This window comes from Aulostomus chinensis, chromosome 22, assembly GCF_037954235.1.
Source record: "Aulostomus chinensis isolate RoL2024-O1b breed Wild chromosome 22, RoL_Achi_v1.0, whole genome shotgun sequence".
Classification (NCBI taxonomy): Eukaryota; Metazoa; Chordata; class Actinopteri; order Syngnathiformes; family Aulostomidae; genus Aulostomus; species Aulostomus chinensis.
In genome coordinates, this window is record NC_141341.1 from 7,152,410 (window position 1) to 7,171,915 (window position 19,506).

General features: G+C 40.6%; 1 protein-coding gene across 3 annotated transcripts in view; it reads left to right on the forward strand.

Annotated features, from left to right (window-relative positions):
- The first annotated feature begins 1,741 nt into the window (after positions 1 to 1,741).
- atxn1a (ataxin 1a) overlaps positions 1,742 to 19,506 on the forward strand; it is a 101,857-nt gene continuing 84,092 nt past the window's right edge. For 2 of the 3 annotated variants that reach the window (XR_015111204.1, XM_086193271.1), the window contains exon 1: positions 1,742 to 1,895. The gene's annotated coding sequence lies outside the window, so the exon portion shown is untranslated. The remainder of the gene's footprint in view (positions 1,896 to 19,506) is intronic. The other variant, XM_086193272.1, reaches the window with a different exon arrangement.

The window sequence follows — 19,506 nt, forward strand, 5'->3', positions numbered from 1 at the left end:
CATACTTTCAGTTGGGGTTTAAGGGTTTACCTTAAATCTTCATAAACACTGAGGATAAGTTAGCTAAACACCACATCAACAACCTTGGCCAGAACTCTCATGCACTCTATATGGGAATGTGCATTGGTAATTCCATTTTGGGTTAAGTTTGCGGACTCCCCGTGCAAGCGGTCTGACTCAGCAATCCCTCTGACTCCTGCTGTGTGTTTACAGGGAGATAGATCTAAAATACCAAATTCATCAAAAGAAGCATTTCCTGTCATTTTGGTTGGTTTGGTTACGGCCTCAGGGACTGTTGAAATGCTGGTAAACTGCTGTATCTCTGGATCTGAGAGAATGGACGAATGCGCTGGTGGAGGCAGCAGTTTATGAGTCTGTGCTTACAGTCATAGACTGAAGGGTAACACGGAGGACGGAACTCTCCCCCGGGGATCTGTTTTGGGCCTATACAAGGACTGATGAAGGTTCTGTTCAGGGCACCAGGGACTCAATACAGCATGACTCCTTCCTTCCAGAGGAGAGAATTTCTCACTTCTGTATATGATTTATCTGCCTATATTGATAAGGATTCTGATACCTGACCAGAAATTTGCACATGAAAGTGCAATAAATGTAAATATATTCCAAAGCAATAAATCTTAACTGTATGTCCTGGGTCACTGACGCGTGCCATGTTACACTGATCCAGCTCAAGCTATGGAAGGTACCACGGGTCAGTTTGTGGGTCGGTACACGGCTCAATCATTTTTATATCTGGGCAGAATCAAACAATCCTCTATCATCTAAGTCTGTATGTTTTGTTTCTCTGGACCAGGGGTGCTCAAACATCGTCCCTTTGGAGGGCCAAAGCAGAACATTAATGGTCCAAAATGCAAATTGCACAAAAACTCCCAAGTTCCCTTAATAAGATATTATATAATCTTTTATAAAGTTGATAAAAAAAACGTAACACTTCATGTCTCAATGACACTAAAATGTTTTCTCCGAGTACATTTGTGTTATCCTGTTTTCTTGTTTGTTTAAAGCAGGAGAGGATAAATGTACTGGGGCATATTAGTGTTAAACATTGGTCATACTGTATATGACTGAAAACCTGCGCAAAGTCTCTGTATGCAGCCTTATAAAGAACACTATACCATTCACAATGAAAGCAGCATAAACACTGATTTACAGTGTATTTTTTTACATGTTTTTTTCAGTACCAGGCCTCTCTTTGTGCAGTTCTGCTATAGACTATGTCTTGGGAATGCTGCCCTAGAATAACCCCATCTGTACTTAGAAATTCAATAAAACACACGCGGGCGCGCGCGCGCGCGCGCACACACACACACACACATAAAACAAACAAACACAAAAACAAACTAAGATCATATTGGACTTCCAAACATGAATCGACAATTGCAAGCAAAGGTTAGGCTGAGTATCATTGAAACAAAAGTCTTTTGTCTCTCTCTCTCTCTCTCTCTCTCTCTCTCTCTCTCTCTCTCTCTCTCACACACACACACACACACACGCACACACGCAGAGGAACTTGCTTAGAGGAATGCATTCACCCTGCAACTGAATAAAATACAAAAGAACACATGAACTAATTTTGAATGGAGAACTCTCACGCTCAACTTATGATCTGCTTGTTCTCCCTACTTTCTTTTTTTGCACGAGTGGTTTATGAAGTGCTCCATTTTTGAACTTCTCTCTCTCTCTCTCTCTCTCTCTCTCTCTCTGTGTCTCTCTCTCTCTCTCTCTCTCTCTGAAGGTGGGGGCAGAGAGCTAATAGCTGTGCGCTGCAGACATCATTAGGAGGGGAGACGCTTTCCACCGTCAGCGCCGGAGCAGAGCCGGGGAGCCCTGGCAACAAGGAGAGACACAAACTCAGCAGCCCGTGACACCCCACAGTAAGTCCCACTTCGTCTCCCCAGCCTTCCATCGCTTTCACCGTGACACTTTTTTTTTTTTTTTTTTGCTTTTGCTTTTGCGTATGGAGAAAATGGCTGGAACTACTGGGGCTGGGTGGCGCTGGTTTACTTCAAAGAAGAAAAAAAATGTTTACTTCGCCCACTGACCTAAATATAAGTGACCAAACAAAGCGATGGCATGCGGGGGCTATGCGTATTTACTTAAGCTATAAGCGGAACGTCAATGCAAAAGTGGTGTTTTGGTGGGACGGAAGAGTGCGGCGGTTTGGCTGGGTAGTGACCGAGCGAGGAGCGCGTCCGCCCGGCGAGCTGGTATCGGGGTTGGCGCTTATACTTCCAGCAACTGCGCCACTAAAGCTCGTTTCGCTCTTTGCAGACTTTTCTGTTTTAGAAACGCTTAAAATTAAAAAAAAAATGACACAAGCTGTTTAATGGCGTTGCTTTAAGCCGCATGTTTCTTCTTTGAAACTATTCTCTCTGACGAGGACTGTCAAAGGCAGGGCATTATATTTTTATCTACGTTTCACCATCGCGGAAGTGTTCTCGGCAAGAGGCGAAAGAAGCACATTATTTGTCCAGGGTTTGCTGAAACATGTTTTATTTGTGTGTGTATGTGTCTCTGTGTGCATAATCAGTCTTTTAAATTATTGTTCCGAATGTAATAGTACTCCGGTGTTTTACATTGCCAGCCGGTTGTAAAGGACACAGGGTTTGTGATCGCTGGACTACCCGTGATGTCATTCATCCGAGCTTGGACCATTATATAACGGGACTGTGGGGAAGCCTGTGATAGCAGGCTATTTTTACTCTGTTTACACCTCGGAGTTGCACTCAGGCTAGGCTATGCGTCCCAAGTGGTAGCCTATCACTCACATTATGTATTTAATATGGCATCCAAACGAGACTAAGTGTTTGGGCAAATGTTGCTGTTAATGATGGTTGTCCCCATCGGCTGTATATTCACACTTATGCAGCCCTCCCTTCTCCTGATGGTGCATTTTGATCAAACTTGTTAATTGTGTCTGTTACCATGATGCTAGCGTGTGCTGCACTTTCCCCACCGGCAGTGAATGACTCAAAGAGGGTTACTACTGTACAAATAGCACATCGAAAGTGATGACATGACAGGATATGGATCCAGACTCTACAAAATACACAAAGGTTGTCAAATTTTCTGGGTGTACTACCACTCATTGAAATGTTAAACTGGTTGTCAGATCAAAGCAATATGACACCTAAAAAAAGGGTTATTTTGCCTTTTAATTACTCTCAAATAGTTGTTGTTAGTCCACAAATTGGTGTTTTTTTTTTTCTGTCCTGCATTTCTTCATAACGTCTCCAGACTGCACCGTACATTTGACTACACTGCGGACGCAACACGTCTTCGCTGCAGCAGCTACGTCAGCAACTCTTTTTACAGCGTGATGAGTGTTAATACGTACCATTAGATGATGCTATTGTGACTGCAGTATAAGCTGCTTTACCAACCACGAGTAAACCCAAAAGAAGAAGAAATTACTGTTGCACTGTCTGTTTTTGTCAGATGTTTTGGGGGTGGGAGTAAGACAGTAAATAATGCCAAAGAGTGTGTATTCTTACCATTTGTTGCATGTATCGTGTACTTTTTGTGATGACCAAGAAGGTGTTGAAGCCTAAACTTGCAGTGTGCACTGTTAGTTAGGTTGGACTGATGTTGGATCAAATTCACGCCACAAACGAACCGCACCAGTCGGTTTTGCGACAGGCCGAGAACACCTCTTCAACAAAATCTCGGTGGTGCACACTCAAGCATAATTTTTGCCCAAATCAAGCACACAGAGGCTGTTTTTCATGTAAACTATGCAAGGTTGGTGTGATGAAAGGCAGTGGTAGTCATCAGTGCAGTAATGGGCAAGTGTGTTTCTGGTGTTTTTGTGCTGGAAACACGCATTAGGTGAAAAATAGTGCGTCCATCTGTGTATCGAGGTTACATCACTGCTGATCAGAGCTGGAGAAGATAAATACTCACGACTGCTGCAGAGACATTTGACCCAGGGATGAATGCTGATTGCACCCTTTACCACTTAGGACAAAAGCAAAATGTTAGAGAGTGGTGGTGGGTTTTTTTTTGGTCCAGTGTGAAAGGGACACACATACGCACACACACACACACACACACACACACACACACACGCGGAGCCGCCACTCACTTTCAAATGGTAATGAGAGGCAATTAGAAGCCAATGTGTCCTAATCACAAGCCATTTAACTGAGCTCGGCTCATTTGTCGGAGCCATTTGGACCAGCACCCTCAAACATACATGAATACACACATCTGCTAGATCATGCTTGTCTTTCTTTTTTCTTCTCTGGAATTTGCTGCATATGTTAGGAAAAAGATGAGGTTTGTGTCAGAGACAGACAGATTTAGCTCCGACTGGGCGGAGAGTTCACTGCTGGATTAATCTGTGACAGAACGGCGTCTCTGCTATAACCTGCGTCTACAGACAGAGTGAGTGATGGATGTGAGGAGCTTGTGAATCAGCCAATGGCTGAAACAGGTGTTCTTGTGTATCCAAGTATATTTGCAGAGACATTAGTTGGAACAACAGTGTGCATTTGCTTACAGAATTACTTTGACAGTTTACACATTGCAAGCAGAGGTGTAGCAGAGGTTAAACGCTCTGTTTACCCATCTCTCAACCTTTGAAAAAGCTTTTACAAAATCTCCCAAGGAGTTGATGGTTTACTTATACTTTTCACTGTCTCCCACTATTGATTCTGGAACGGTGCACATTGTTCTCTGCTGGTATGTTCAAGCTACACAGAAATCATTGGTATCAGTGCAGAGCAGTCAGACCCTGAATGTATTTAAAACAATTTGCATTGAGTAATCTGTTTTAACCAGGCTATTAATTGATTCCACACAAGGGAACACCCTTAACTGGATGAGCCCTAAACTACATTTACCAACTCCTTTTTATTTCTCGCTGCAGCCCTGATGTCAGACTCTCAAGTTCCAACACGTTCTCGTCCCAGGTCATCACATAGACAGGCTTTGCCGCGCCCCTCAGCTCCTCATACCAACGCTCTGTATAAGGGACCGTTTGGTGTCCGCTGGGATGCACTGGGCTCCTGTGTAAACCCATCTGTGGTAATAAGACACGCTCAGAGAACAACTGGCCCGACCGCGCGAGTTGACCTTGACAGGAGCGAATATATTGATCCAAACCATACATCTTTTCCCTGAACCATTCTAGATCATAACTATGGTCTTGATACATCATAAAATACTTGAAATACATCTTTGAAAACCATTTGCACTCTTGTTTGCTCTCCTCCTCAGTTGAAAAGCACTCATGCCAGGCTGCACAGTTATTCGATTTTAATCAAAATTGCAACATGACCTACTGCAGTTTCAAATGGCAGGGAAGTGCAATATTCGTTAAAAGCAAATTGTGTGTCGAAATACCATCTTAAATCAAATGCTGTGGCACTGCAACGATGTCTTCCCTTCAAATTATAATCTAATGACTTCAGAAAACATCTTTTTTTTTTAAACCACACCAGAAACTGTTTAAATGGATTTTTTTTAATGACAATGAGAATTATAGTGTGAAAATTGACTTTCTCTCTAATATTGAAATCATATTTCAGTTCAATCAGTCAAAAATAATTGTAAACAGATTTTTTTTTTTTTTTTTGCAGTCCTATTTTGGATTCAAATGGGACATCTATGGAACATGGGGCCTCTTATTTTATGAATGTATGAGAAAGTAGAAGCTGTACAGCTGGATATGATAAGGCTAATGTGTCGCTTATGTTAATAATGATGAGCTTTGTGGAGATTCTAGTGCCAGCGTGGCTGTGATAGTGATAAACTGACATCAGATACCGACTCAAATAGTTGGAACGAACAATGCGGCTGATCTATTTAATTCAGTTCTGTGAGCTAACAGCATAGAGGGTGCTAAAAGCAATTTGGGAGTATGGTTCATTTAGACTTACATATTTATGAAATGAAACATTACACCAACTCTGTACATTAAATGTATCTTTATGCCACATTTTGTTAAACAGTGTTTTAGTCAGGGTTGATGTTAGTGTCGGTATCAAGCCTTAATAAGTTGGATGACTTTGAGCGTCTCCCTACGCAGACTTGCTCCCTATATGTCGACATCGTCTGATTTTCTCCCTCTGAGGAAAAGCCTGCTGCGTCTTTTATTGCCCCCGAGGGTTTTATATTAAAAACCTGACTTGTCACAAGGTGTGTTGTGCGTCAGTGTCAGACAGGTCAACAGCAACGTTTTCGAAGACGTACACAGTTCAGACTTGGAGACAAACTGCACACAAATTACAGCCCTTGAGAACATGTGCTTTGGCGAATTATGATGTGCTGCTGTTTATTTCTTTCCTTCCTGCTTTCCTGTCACTTCCAATACGGTTTTATTTCTTCTATAAACCACATGTAAACTGTGTGTGTGATTCAGGATAATGAGCATCAACCCAGGTTTGTTACTGTCACACCCTCCTGTCCACAGAAGAAGCTACATTAGTGGCTATATTTGGGGCAGTGGTGTGTGTGCGTGTGTGTGTGTGTGTGTGTGTGAGTGAGAGGGAGGGAGAGAGAGAGAGAGAGGGAAAATGATTTTGAAACAGTAAAGCGTGGTAGGTGGGGATGGGGGCAGATCAAGAGACTGAGCTGTCTGGTTGAACCACATCGAGCGCTCAGACCTTTTCAGCTTTCCCTTTCATCCACCTCTATTCATGATGGCGCAGAGCACGCACAAGAGAAAGGACACACTCACACACACACACACACACACACAAAATACTGCTTTTAAAGGGAATCAATGAGAGGTTTTTTTTTGTCATTTTATCCGAAAGAACATTCCACTGTGTCTTTATTGCTTAGTGAGCAGTCTTTTGCCTCTTAGTTTGCCGTCTGTATGGAGCAGCAATGCAGGTTGAATTGATGTAAATCATTGAGACATGCAAACATTTGTACTAGAGTGAGATGGTGTATATTTATAGGGAAGTTGACATCACCATGGGTTCCCCCCGACCACTTAAGGGGATTTTTTTCATTGGACTTTTGCTGTAAATAAGCTCTGTGGCAAACAGAAGTTTATGAGACTTTTTGAAGTGTAAATGCAGCTGTTAGAAGTATAAAGGTAACATTGTGCGATGAACGAACACAGTGGATGCATGAAATATGAAATCCAGGAGTGCAGCATTTGCTGACCTATTTTCTGTTGTAGAACAAAGCTACATTATTTCTGGCATTTCACAAAAAAAACAAAACCCTGATTCAAAAGTACCCTCTGACTTTGAGACGATAAAACTGGACATTCAACGAACAATTCAACTTCTTTCTGGGTTTGAGGATTCCTTCCTGCCCCTCCACAGGAGCAGTGTGACCTCTTTTTATGATCTTGTGAATCACCAAATTTTTGCCCAAATCCCATGGTTATGTACAAACTGCTAAAGCTGTGAAGGGTCTCTCATAGTTGTGTCACAATTAAGAGTGCTTGTATACTTCTCTTTGTGACCTTGCTACTATTCTTACCATCTCTATTTTGAAGAGGCAATTGAATCAATAGCAATCTTCTGAATGACCCAAGGTAGGACCAGTGTCTGAATGAAGGAGGGAGTGAGATTGGGGGGGGGGGGGGGGGGGGTGTCTTACAAACTTGTTACTTTGTTGGGTCGATAAGCTGCTGCATGGCTCAGTAAGCATGAGGAAGAGGGACATAGTTCAGCTCTGTGTTGGCTTTGGATGTGTAATGGCTGCCAGTCTACCTCACATGCTACACTGTTGTCTACAAGCCTGGCAGCCCGCTGTAAGAAGTTATACTAGACTGGAAATCAGAGCGACAAGCTTTTAAACTTTTTTTTAAACCTCAGTTTTTTATTTATTCAGTTATTTATGTTCGCAGGCTCATTCTGATCACATTGATACCTGGAAGAAGCTCCGTGGGTTTACATGCACAGTTGCTCTAGAGCTGTTTAGTTGGACTGTAGTTGATGAGAAGAGGAATGGATTCATCGATGGAAACATGCCGAAACAATTTAGTTTGCAGAAAGCAGCTTCCCTGTTGAAGGACAAACTTTTATTTAAAGAGTATTTCAGAAAAATGGACAACTCTACAGCACCGTGCTTTTCTCCTACAGTTTCTCCAGAAGTACATTGCCTTTGCCCTTGCGCCCGCCATGATGGCACCTTTGACTGTGTCAAACTTGGGGTTGAATGCTGCAGTGAGACCTGCGGTCTCTGTTTGGGGCTGATTGTTAATCTATTCAGCCGCATTATTTATGTAGTTCCAGAAGTGGGATTTCAGCAAACAAATGTCTTTCCATGTATTTAATTGTATAGCTGTTGTGGAAAAACACAATAAATCAACTCTTTCTAAAAATGAATGTAACAAGTCCGATCAGATGGAGCAGCTCCTTTTTGGATTAGAGGCCTTGCTCAAGGGCACCTCATTGATGGCAATGAGCGAAGGGTGAGTGCTGCCTCCTATCTTCCCCATCTAGAGTTATCCGGACTGATTGATTCCATGAATTCCCTGTTTGAATTTTGCATCACTTTAAATTTAAGCAACAAATCAGTTGAAATCATTTCTGTACTCGAGCTAGACATGAAATATGATGCCTCTCTTCTTTTTAGCCTGGGCTTGCGATCTCTTCCTTGATACCTGTTTGATCATCTCTCAGGCAAAGCCTGGCCCACAGGGAAGGTTTTTAAGCATTTAGCCTTTTGGGGGGCCAGGTTAAATGAGGTAGAACTGCTCATAACAGTCCTCTTTTTACACAAAGTATAAATGCGGTTATAGTTATTTCCTCTGTTTATTGCTATTCTACTTCATAACCGAGTTGTGGTTCCTATTTCTTTCAAATGCTACTCTCTGAGTGACATAACTGCATATTTTGTGGGATTTTGAATTTCGTTGCTCCTTATCCTCCATGTCCCCACTTTAAATAATATTTCAACCCGTCTCCTCACTGCAGAAAAATGTGTCGTGTCATGTATATTTCTACCTAATTTTCTTCACTGCGTGTATCCAAGTCTTTGTCGGACTTGGTTTTTACAAATTCTTCTCTCTTCCGTCCGCCTTGCTCTGCCTCATCCTTATCAGAGGCAGTGGAGGATTACAGAGGGGAGCTGACACTGACTGGCAGTCGGACAGCTCCTGCAGACTCGTCTCCTCCCCATAGAGCTCCAGGCCTGGGACAGTATAAGCTGACATTCTGTGACACAGCCAGTTAGATAGAGATGAGGGAGATAGCTGGAAGAAGAATACTAGGAACAGAGGTCATACATATATACTGGAAAACAGATGTGGAGTGCCTGTTCACCTAAAATTAGACGTGTTTGATCTGGATGATTTGTAGTGAAATTTAGTTGGGAATACTTGAACATTAAAATATCTGGTAGCATTATCTGAATGATAACTGAGCTTGGAAGTCAAATCATTGTCAATAATGTATGATGTACAATATGTCTTCGTCCATCCTCACAAGCTTAAAATTTAAAGTGAGGCATCACAGGTGAACGGGGTAAGGTGTGTCCTCTTCCATGAAGCCTGCCCTCTATGATAGCTCAGAACAGAAAACAATTTTTGTGCCTTAATTTTTTCTCGTTCAATTCCTTATTTCTTTTGCCATTCTTGTTTTTTTTTTCTTGCTAAAAGTAAAGGTAGTAAGACATTTGAGTGCCTGAATTTGAGAAATAGTTTATTGTACGTGAACGATCCTTCAAGCTTGAGGGAGGGGTGAGGGTGAGGGTGAGGGGCTGCAATATTTAACCGAACCACGAGATGCCGTAAAATCTGGAAAAACTAGAGAGCTGACGACGTTGTGAATTGCAGTTTTTAGTGTTGATCGCTTTCACAAAAAAATGAACAAGAGGAATCAATCGTTTTTGAGTATAAAATGTGACGAAGTACAATAGAAGGGCATGGCCATTACTTGCCTGTGGTGACTTTAAAAGCCATAATGACCAAAACGTGGGTATTTTTACATTTCTGAGAAAATGGTGTTGCTACACTGGACAGAGTGCAGCCGCTGCTACGGCAAGAGCATAATCCCTCACTGGCTTGCACCTACAAACCATCTGTTACAAACCCAAGCACTGCTGCTTGGGTTTGAAAGTGAGAAAGTGAGACTCTGGAACGATATTTTTGGAATTGAACCTCTGCTTCTGGCTAGCTACAGGTTAAGCATTTAAGTAAATACTAAGACTTCTCTGTTGTATTTTTATGTGGTAATAAAAAGTCCATATATACCTGTTTATATCTGTGAAAAATATACTTCCCTTCACCTACCTCTGATCTTCAGATACTCAGCTGCAAGATGGGTGTGTGGCTATCAACAATGACTATAGCCAGAAGGATATGCATTGAGACAGAGGAATTCAATAACAGGAAAATAGCCAGTGACAGAAACAATCCCTGGAATACCAAAACCCACCCTTCACCACTGTTGTTCTTGGCACCAGCTGGCTTTCCATTACTACTGTTTACTTGGTGGGATGCTGATGTCTAAACACAGCACATGGCAGTATGGGGAAGGTCAATGTAATGCATCCCAAAACATGAGGCAGTGACACTGCCCTTCGTTTCATTGATGTTCACGTGCAGCATGTGCAGCGGCATTCATGATTCCAGGAAAGCAGTCTGCCCACCTCTGTCAGAGATTTGGGAATTTGGGTCCTGAGAGATCTGATCACAAGTGGACACTGAACAGTTGGAATTAAAATGCTCCACATGCGCCTCACTTGCGACTGGATCTCACTGTTCGGCCCTGTTTGCATATAAAAGGCTACATTTCTTTCGTTTCAAAGTTTTGCCTGGATGACACCAAGGAATATATCCATATGGTATTGCTGTGATTCCTATGGCGTTGTGGGTCTCTGGGTTTGAACTAGCTTGGGAGACCGTTTCGGCAGCCCAGGTTGCTTCTCTCTCTCTTGTTAAAGGTCAGTCTAGCCTACCCATCAGTCGATCTTAATGAAAATCCTTAATTAAAATGTCAAAGACCTAATTAAATGGATGATTGGCTGCTATGTTTCATTTTCGCGCGATTAGCTGCTTGTAATAGAAATTGTTGCTGGTAAATAAGAAGCTGTCTGAGCCAGCACTGAAAATGTGTTGGAAAAATTGTAAAAATGTCATAATTTCCTTTTTTGTGAGACTAACAGGACAAACTTTCCTAATAGTATTCTGTTCTTAATCTCGCGTGGCCTGGTAAAAGCAACACTTTTGCAAATTGAAACAAATTAGTTTGTTTGCCTTTACAGCGGGGAAGTGAAACCCTGATATGTCGTGGCATTGTCCAGCCAGATGTGAACTGAGGTTTTTTTTTTTGTTGAGCTGTCCAACTTGTGATCAGATCACTTGGAACGCTTGTTTGTGCCAGGCCTAATAAAAGAAGAGAGTGTCTGGTTAGCATATGTGCAGTGGTAAGCACAGGTTTGAGACATGTCTCTGCAACTTAACCACAGTCAAGATTTAAAATGGTAATGCTGTAACAGAGAAGCTATTTCCTCCCTGAAAAAAGCCGTGGTGTGGTTTGAAAAGAGCAAGTTGCTGGATTATTGTCTGTCTGGTTTTCTGGTTGCCTGGCTGGCTGGTTGGCAGGTGCAACTTGGCCCTGGCTGGTGCTCAGCATCATCTGGCTGGACATGGGGCTGAATGCTTGACTGAGGGCTAGCTCGCTGATTCCTGGATACACATCTGGCTGCCTGACTGACTGGGGTTAGGGGTTAGAACAATGGAACAGTCCGGGAGGTGTAGTAAAACACTACTGATGGAGATTAGATCTAGTGAGCCAGGATGCTCCCTGTCTAATGAGTCCTCTATCAGACACACTATCAGGTCCTCTTTTGAAAGCATCCCTGTCTGTGTTTTCTTTCACTGTGTACTACAGGAATGAGTCCTTACAACCAAAGTAATTTAGTATTGTGGAACATCCGGTTCTGTTATTTAAAAGTCAGTGGTATTTTGGTTTTGGTTAAATGCCAGAAATAAGGTCAGTGTGGTTATCACTAGCATAAGATACAGTAATTATGTTCTACCTCATAAAATACGTCAGTAATTACAACCTCACGAACTTTGAAGCATTGCTAACAAGTGGCTAAATTAGAGTAGGTTGACGTGGACGTTAAACATTATAATGCTGAAAACAGAAGACACGCAAAGCGAGGTGTGATGAAATCATGCATGCTTTTGTACCTCTAATAATTGCATTTCCTCTTCAAATATCACAACAGCTGTGGTTCATTTGTGAAGATCATCGTGTGTCTCATGAACTCTTGTTTGACAGATCTTATTTCCTGCAATGATCCAAACTGCAATTAGAAGAATCCCTTCAGCCATGCTATTTCTGGATTTGCCTACAATAATCCGTCAACCCTGTAGCTCTCTTTTGAACTTAATCTTACCACAAAGTTTATCTAGTGGCCTTATACTGTTGCGTGACGAGCACCTCAGTTTCCCTCCAAGGTTTTGTACACACTGCACATTGTTTGCTAAGGAGAGGCCACTTAATTGGAGCTGTAAATCACACAGGTATGGTGATGGCATCACTGCTGCTTTTAAGTGTGCCAGACAAATATGGCAGCACATACTGTACCTAATGGTCCAATTCCATGTCTGGTGGTTCCCTGATAAAATAAAAGTTCAATAATCCTCTTGCTTTAATTTGAGACGTCTCTATTACTCTCAGGTGAAGATACTTGACAAATTCTCATCTTTATTTTCATTGTTTTTCTATGTGTATGGGTTATACTGAATCCGTGCACTGTTACAACTCAAATCATCCTCTTATAATGTACGCACATGCAGATATTTGCATGGACAAGCAAGATGCACACATTCACACACTTTGATACACACAGCTGTGCTTATGCTAGTGTAAACACCCATCTGCATCGGCTTGCCCAGGGAAAATACCTGCAGTAGGAGAGGAAGGTTGACATAGTGGGAAAGTACTAGGCATCCTCATCAGACCAAAATACATCTGTTTTTTTCCTAAGCCGACATCACTCTAATAGATCTTATGGGAACTTACAAACTTCTTGATGGGAAAACCCCAGTAAGCTGCTGGTAAAGCGCAACGGTTTTTGAACAATCATTATGGGTTGGAGAGGTGTTTTTTTTTAACCCCATAAATTACTGTACAGTTTAATTTGGGACTCAGTCCAGGGGGAAAAACAGAACGATTGTTACTGGTAATATCTTTCTGTTATAACCTGATCAAGCTACCATTGATGCATTGATCACCCAGTTGTTGCACATTGATTTTTTCTGTGTAAGTTGATAATACTCCTATTTTGTTATCAGACGTATTAATGGTCTACATTTGAGGTTTTAATGCAAACAGCAAATTAATTTATCTGAAGATCAAAGTTTTGCGATGCCTATGCCGTTACCGATATTTGGTACTTGAAAGATTCTGTCACAATATCATTTATACTTTTAAGCAAATTAATTAAAAGTGCATAAATACTGTCAGAAAAATGTGCCTAAAGTATGTACCCCCCCCCCCTATTGTTTTTACAAGACCTCTTCTTCTTAACTCTATTTTTGTCAACTATACCACATTATTGTCAGAAATTTTGATGCTGCATGTACTACTGTACATTGTGGTCAGTCTGAAAGTGTTAGTACATTATGTACCGCAGCATTTTAAGGCATCCTACATCACGTTACATTCTGGATGGGTTTCTATCATTGGCCTGCCTCACGCATTAGCTCTAACCGCGAAGAAAAAAGAAATTCCCACTGCTGATCAAACCCCTCACCATCAATTAGCTTCAAAACACAACAACAGACAATCCATGTGAGTGAAAAGATGCTTGTCTACCCCTTCCTCTTCCAGCAGAGTGCTTTGGTTTTGGAGGCGTGCACCCAGTCAGCTTGGTTTAATGCTACATGACATGCCATTAGCTCTGCTAGCGATTTACCCCCACACTACCTCGAGTGCGGCTTCGTGGGATGGATAGCTGAGTGCATTTTCAACCTGACAGGGCACGCTACCAAAATATAGCCTATTGCTGAAAGGGTAAGGGGTTTAGTGTAGCCCTTCTAGGAGGCCTTTCATGGATACCATTATACTTGAATAAGGAGGACTGGCTAGTAGGGAGGGTATGCATGCGAGTCAAGGAATCAGTCAAGGTCGTTAGGGGTTAGAGCATTTGAAACGTATGTTTTGTATGTTTCTGGGAAAATACACGTGTCGTAACTGTCGTTACTGAAGCCAACATAGACGGGCGGTATCAAGTACAAAATCATGTTGATAAAACTATGCAGTGGTTTCTTGGTTCTTGGACCTGAGACAATACAAGGTCCCTAATTAAATTGTGGACACACACACACACACACACAGACACACACACAGACACACACACACACACACACACACACACAGTGGGGCTATGAACTTTGCCCAAGAATTAGATGACGCATGCAGGGGCTACTGTGATACTCAACAGCAGCTAACATTTGCGAGTCTCACAGCAAAAATAAATTACAACAAGAGTAAACCAGTTTGTTCAAGTGAAAAATCCTCCCACAGATTTGGTGGTGGTCTCCTGGTAGCCTCGTTGTTTGCGTCATTATCTATTGTTTGTCTCTGCGCATAAACATCTACTTTCACAACACAACAAGACAGCTGTTTAAATTGCAGCAAATCACCAGATATTGAGTTAGAGCAGGGGAACACATCTATTTCATGAGATAGGTGCGTAGGAGAGAGATGAATGGACCCAAACTTGCAAACAATATCCCACACACTTTCAAAACTGCCATTATTCATTTAATTTCAACATTTTGGTGCAAGACCTTTTATCAGGCCAGTGGTTGTCTTGTTTTTGGCCCGATGGAATTTTTAGAGGTTGATATGAGCCCGAGGGGTTTTATTTATGTACTATTTCTGTTTTTCATGTGCCATGTGAAGGTAAATGAATGATTTAACTCATATTTAGGAATGCATCTTTTTGAGAATGCAGTCTGGGGCTTCTGGTCGGACACATTCATGTTATTTTATATAATTTATAGAGTTGTTATGATGTCAATTTTTTCTCCTTGACATCAGATACGTCAAATTGTGTAGCTGCCAATACAATAAAACAATAAAATTTGACTGAAAAAAATAGTTGTTCACCAACTTCATATTCTAAACCTTGTATGTGACATGGTGTTATCAGAGTTCACACACATTTTACCAGTAAATTTCTATGATTTTCCTGTGACCTTTGCACTCTACGTTGCCTAATTATCCGTTCACCCTTGAAAAAAATTCACTGAGAAATCCATGTCAAAATTTACCAGCGCAGAATTAACTAAAATACTGACAGTTGGATATAGAGCCGATATAAACTAAACAATATATACTCTAATAATCAGCTATTTGTGAAGAAAATTCCCTTCGACCTTTCCGACGTTTTCTGGCTTCATTTATTTTTCTAACTTTTTCTAACAAGCCTGGAAATTGCTGTTTTCCAATTTCAGTGCTTTTCTGTGATGGAGTTGTTATATGACTTGGCACAGGTTGTAAATCATGACGAATACATCCAGAAAATTCAGCCATAGAAGTTTGTTTTGACTTGATACTGTACACATAGCTGTTTTATCGATGGGATTTTCCAATCTACGCTGGCTGAGTTTTAAAGAGGTGTTGCTCCTTCTTACTGTTGTACTATTAGAGCATATGGAGTTCGTGAAGGAGCAACAGATGTCACGGATGCTTGGAGAAAAAGGCAACAGCACGTCACTTCTGCGAAGGCGCAGCAGCCAGTGATCATAACGGGCTAAATGGTAGCATGAGAACCATGACAAAGGACCCAGGTGTCAGAGTTAAACTTCTATATTAAACACTACATTATGTGTGTTTTGTTTGAATGTGTATTTGTGTGTGTGAGTGTGTATCTTTCACTTCCTTTTCTGCTGACCTAAGAGGTTTTACGAACATGACTCAAGGACCGTGTGTGCTTTTTAAAACCTTACGCTTGCTGGAACTGATGACTTTGGCTTTGCACCTCGTTTTTTTTTTTTTTTTCCTTTTTAATTTGTTTTTGTTCATCTGGTACTGATGTTGAAACAGATGCTCCCATTTTCACCAGACTGATCAATCAAAAAACTGGACACATAGACAAGTTCAAAGATTCACATTGCAAAATTGTTCTTTCATTCCCCAACCACAACATACACAAACACTCTATGATGTAATTCTCGGAAACCTTGCACAAGGCTGCTAAGAAGCTGCTGGATTTGCAGGTTTCTATTTGAACTTTTTGTAAAGGTTTTTCTCCGTCCTAAGTGTGTTTGCCAAGCGCTAACTCATGATTAGAGTCCACCAATAGTAATACGGTTAGGTCTCCAGTGGTGCAGCTTTGGAGAAGAGATTTGTAGGGTTTAAATTGTTGTTGTTTACCTCTAATCGTATAAAACTGAGGCACAGTTTCATAATGCCTCGTAAAAGTAGTAAGCTTGTGTCCTGTACTCATTTATATGGTTTTGTATTTGTAAGCGCCTCTAGATGAAAATGGGAGGCTTTGACCTAATGTGGCTTGGCTCTGGCTGTTAAGCTTTCTCTTAGAATTACCTTCGGCAGCAAAGACAGGGAAAGATTTGGAACTTGTACTTGTGTGCATTTGATCAAATACAGCTCACTTCTCATTGATTTCTGATTACCAGATGAAAATTGCGTGTTTGTTTTCTTCACTAAAGGGGTGTAGCACATAATAACACAGATTTCCTTGATTAACAATATGGGTCTCACATGTTTTTCAGCTGTGGGACCAAAAAATGAAAATTACTGGAAAGCTCCATTTGCCCAATGTGAGCACAAGAGTGTCTCTTAAGAAAGAAAAATGATTGTCTTTAAAAACCAAGGTGCTGTGAGTCACGCAAGATTTTTCCAGACTGATCCTGAACATTTGTGCATGACTCACTATAAGCAGGATCAGGCTAAAAAAAAAAAAAAAAAAGTTAATAACCACCATCTAAGACTGTGATGCCCAAACTGGGGTATTCATGCATATGCCCCCTCCCCCCAAAAAACTGTAGTATTCTCTCAAATTCAAAAATAAACCACTGTTTTATGGTTTTTCCACATGCATTCAGTGAAGATCCACTCCTTCGCTCCCTCCGATTGGATCTTGCTCGACATGCCTAAACTAGGCACTGAGTACTAGCCAATCACAGGCTGAATAAAGGTGTGGGCGAGCCTTCTTGTGACGCACCGCTAGTATTGCCAGTTCCTGCTGTGGAAGGGAAAAATAAGACCCTTTAGCTCCCATAAAGTTGCCTAACTTGCTCAAATATGGATAAACGGTTTCAACAACCTTGTCCCACACCCATGGGAGCCGTAGAAATTGTTATTGGATGCGTTACATCAGCTTAAGAGTCCCGGCTGTAGCAACCATATGGCTCTGGGTTACTGGTACAGCCTGGCTATTGGTAGCGCCAGTGTAGCCCGTCTGAACCCAGACTGTGCCATAAAAGCCAAACAAAACACAACACAACAAAAACACATCAGCAAAAAGAAGTCACTCATTCTGTGCCTGAATGTGTGTGCATCATGGTTTTTTTTTTTTTGAGGAAATGTAATCATAAGAAAAATCAGAAACCTGTTAATAACACTGTCATGTCTTCATATATCAGGCCTAATTAATGTTTGTACTTCCCTTTTTGTTGCAGGCTTAGAGACGGGGTTGCTTCAGGTTTAACTAAGTCTTCTAGCATAAATATTGTGCAAGACTTACAGGGGACTCTTGTTCTTTTGTGTCATATCTAGAAGTATTACAAGATTTCAAAAGTAACTACCATTTCCATGAACTAAATAAAACCAGGGGTTAACTGTTGCTTTATCTCGGTTTGCTTCCATTTACTTGACCAGATGGTGTGTTTGCTGTTCAGAGTACTGCAGAAGCAAACTGTCATACGAGTTCTGTGAGAGCTATTTTTGGTGTGCAGAGTTTGCGAATGTGAACTTTTTCACAGAATACAACTGGCCACAAACCAAATGTCCAAATGATCCACGAACAGAAGAGATAAGGAATGAAAAAAAAATGGTCTGGCCTACTGCATACGTGTTAATTCATAGCTTTTTAGAATGTTCAAGGAGATGATATTACGCAGTATTAAGTTGGCCGTGAGCAAAGTTTTGTATAAATAGGAAGACATCACGGTATCATTTCCACTGACTTGACTTGAATGAAGCCTTTTAGTGTGGTTAGTTTTCTGACCTTTCAGTTGATCCCATTGTTTGCTCCACTGAAAAGCCTTATTTACTCTCAAGTTCTTTAAGTTTGCAATTGTATTAAGTAAAATCAGATGATCTTCACAGCTCAGCTGGAATTGAAACCATATATATATATATATATATATTTTTATATATATATATATATATAATATATAAAATATATTATATATAAAATATATTATATATATACATAAAATATATTATATATATACATATAATATATTATATATATAATATATATTATACATATAATATATTATATATAATATATATTATATATATATAATATATTATATGTATATATAATATATATTATATGTGTATATATATAATATATAATATATATATAATATATATTATGTATATATATATATTATATGTATATATATATTATATGTATATATATATTATATGTAGTGTGTAATGTTAATCGTGGACAACTGATTTCTACCTCTTTTTATTCTTTTCATGTTGTGTTAGGGGGTCATGAAGAGAGAAGCGACAGGCCTGAGGGTCAGAGAGATTTGTGTGTGTGAACTGTGAACACTGAAGGTGACCAACGCCGGATTTAGAGAGTCACTGATTAAGCATGTGATTACCAGTTTCTACCTCTGTTTATGGCTGCATGCATCAACTATACACACGCATCCACAGGTGATCAAAAAAAAGTTTGTAAAAAATAAAATTCACAAATAGATTTAACAGCATGCATCATAACTTTGTTCCTGAGGAAGAATGAACATTTGCACATTTACATGTACAGGTTTTATATCTTGCACACGTGCATGCCTCTGTGAAAGCCATGAGCGGGGGCTTTATGATCATGTGATCAGTAATGCTTTGAAGGAATTTCCTCAGTTTGGCACATACATCTACTTGTAATCAAGGATGAATTGACTGGACTTTGGTGGTCAAAGGTCAGCGTCACAGTCAATACACGATTTGGGCCATAAGTTCAGAATTAACTTGGTAATTCACGCAAATGTCTATTTGCATTAAGTGATGAGGGGATGAAAATGTGACATCACAATGTTCTGCAAAAACACTTTATTCAGTGCCACCCCAGTAATGCCCTGAGGGAAGAATGAGTTCCTTTTTGCCAAAAAAGAAACTTGAAACTTTTATTAAATTCCTTCAACTCCAACTGGACTGATTTTTGGAGACATACAACCACAAGGTGGTAGTTATACTTTTTAAAATTGGTCTTATGAGCACAAGCTACAGCCAGTGACGCTTGCTTAAAATAATAGAAATATCCCAGTGATCAGCATCGGTCAGTCGATTCAGGATTTCCTAGACTGTACCAGTACTGCTCTTTAATGACTACACTCCAGTGTAGGGA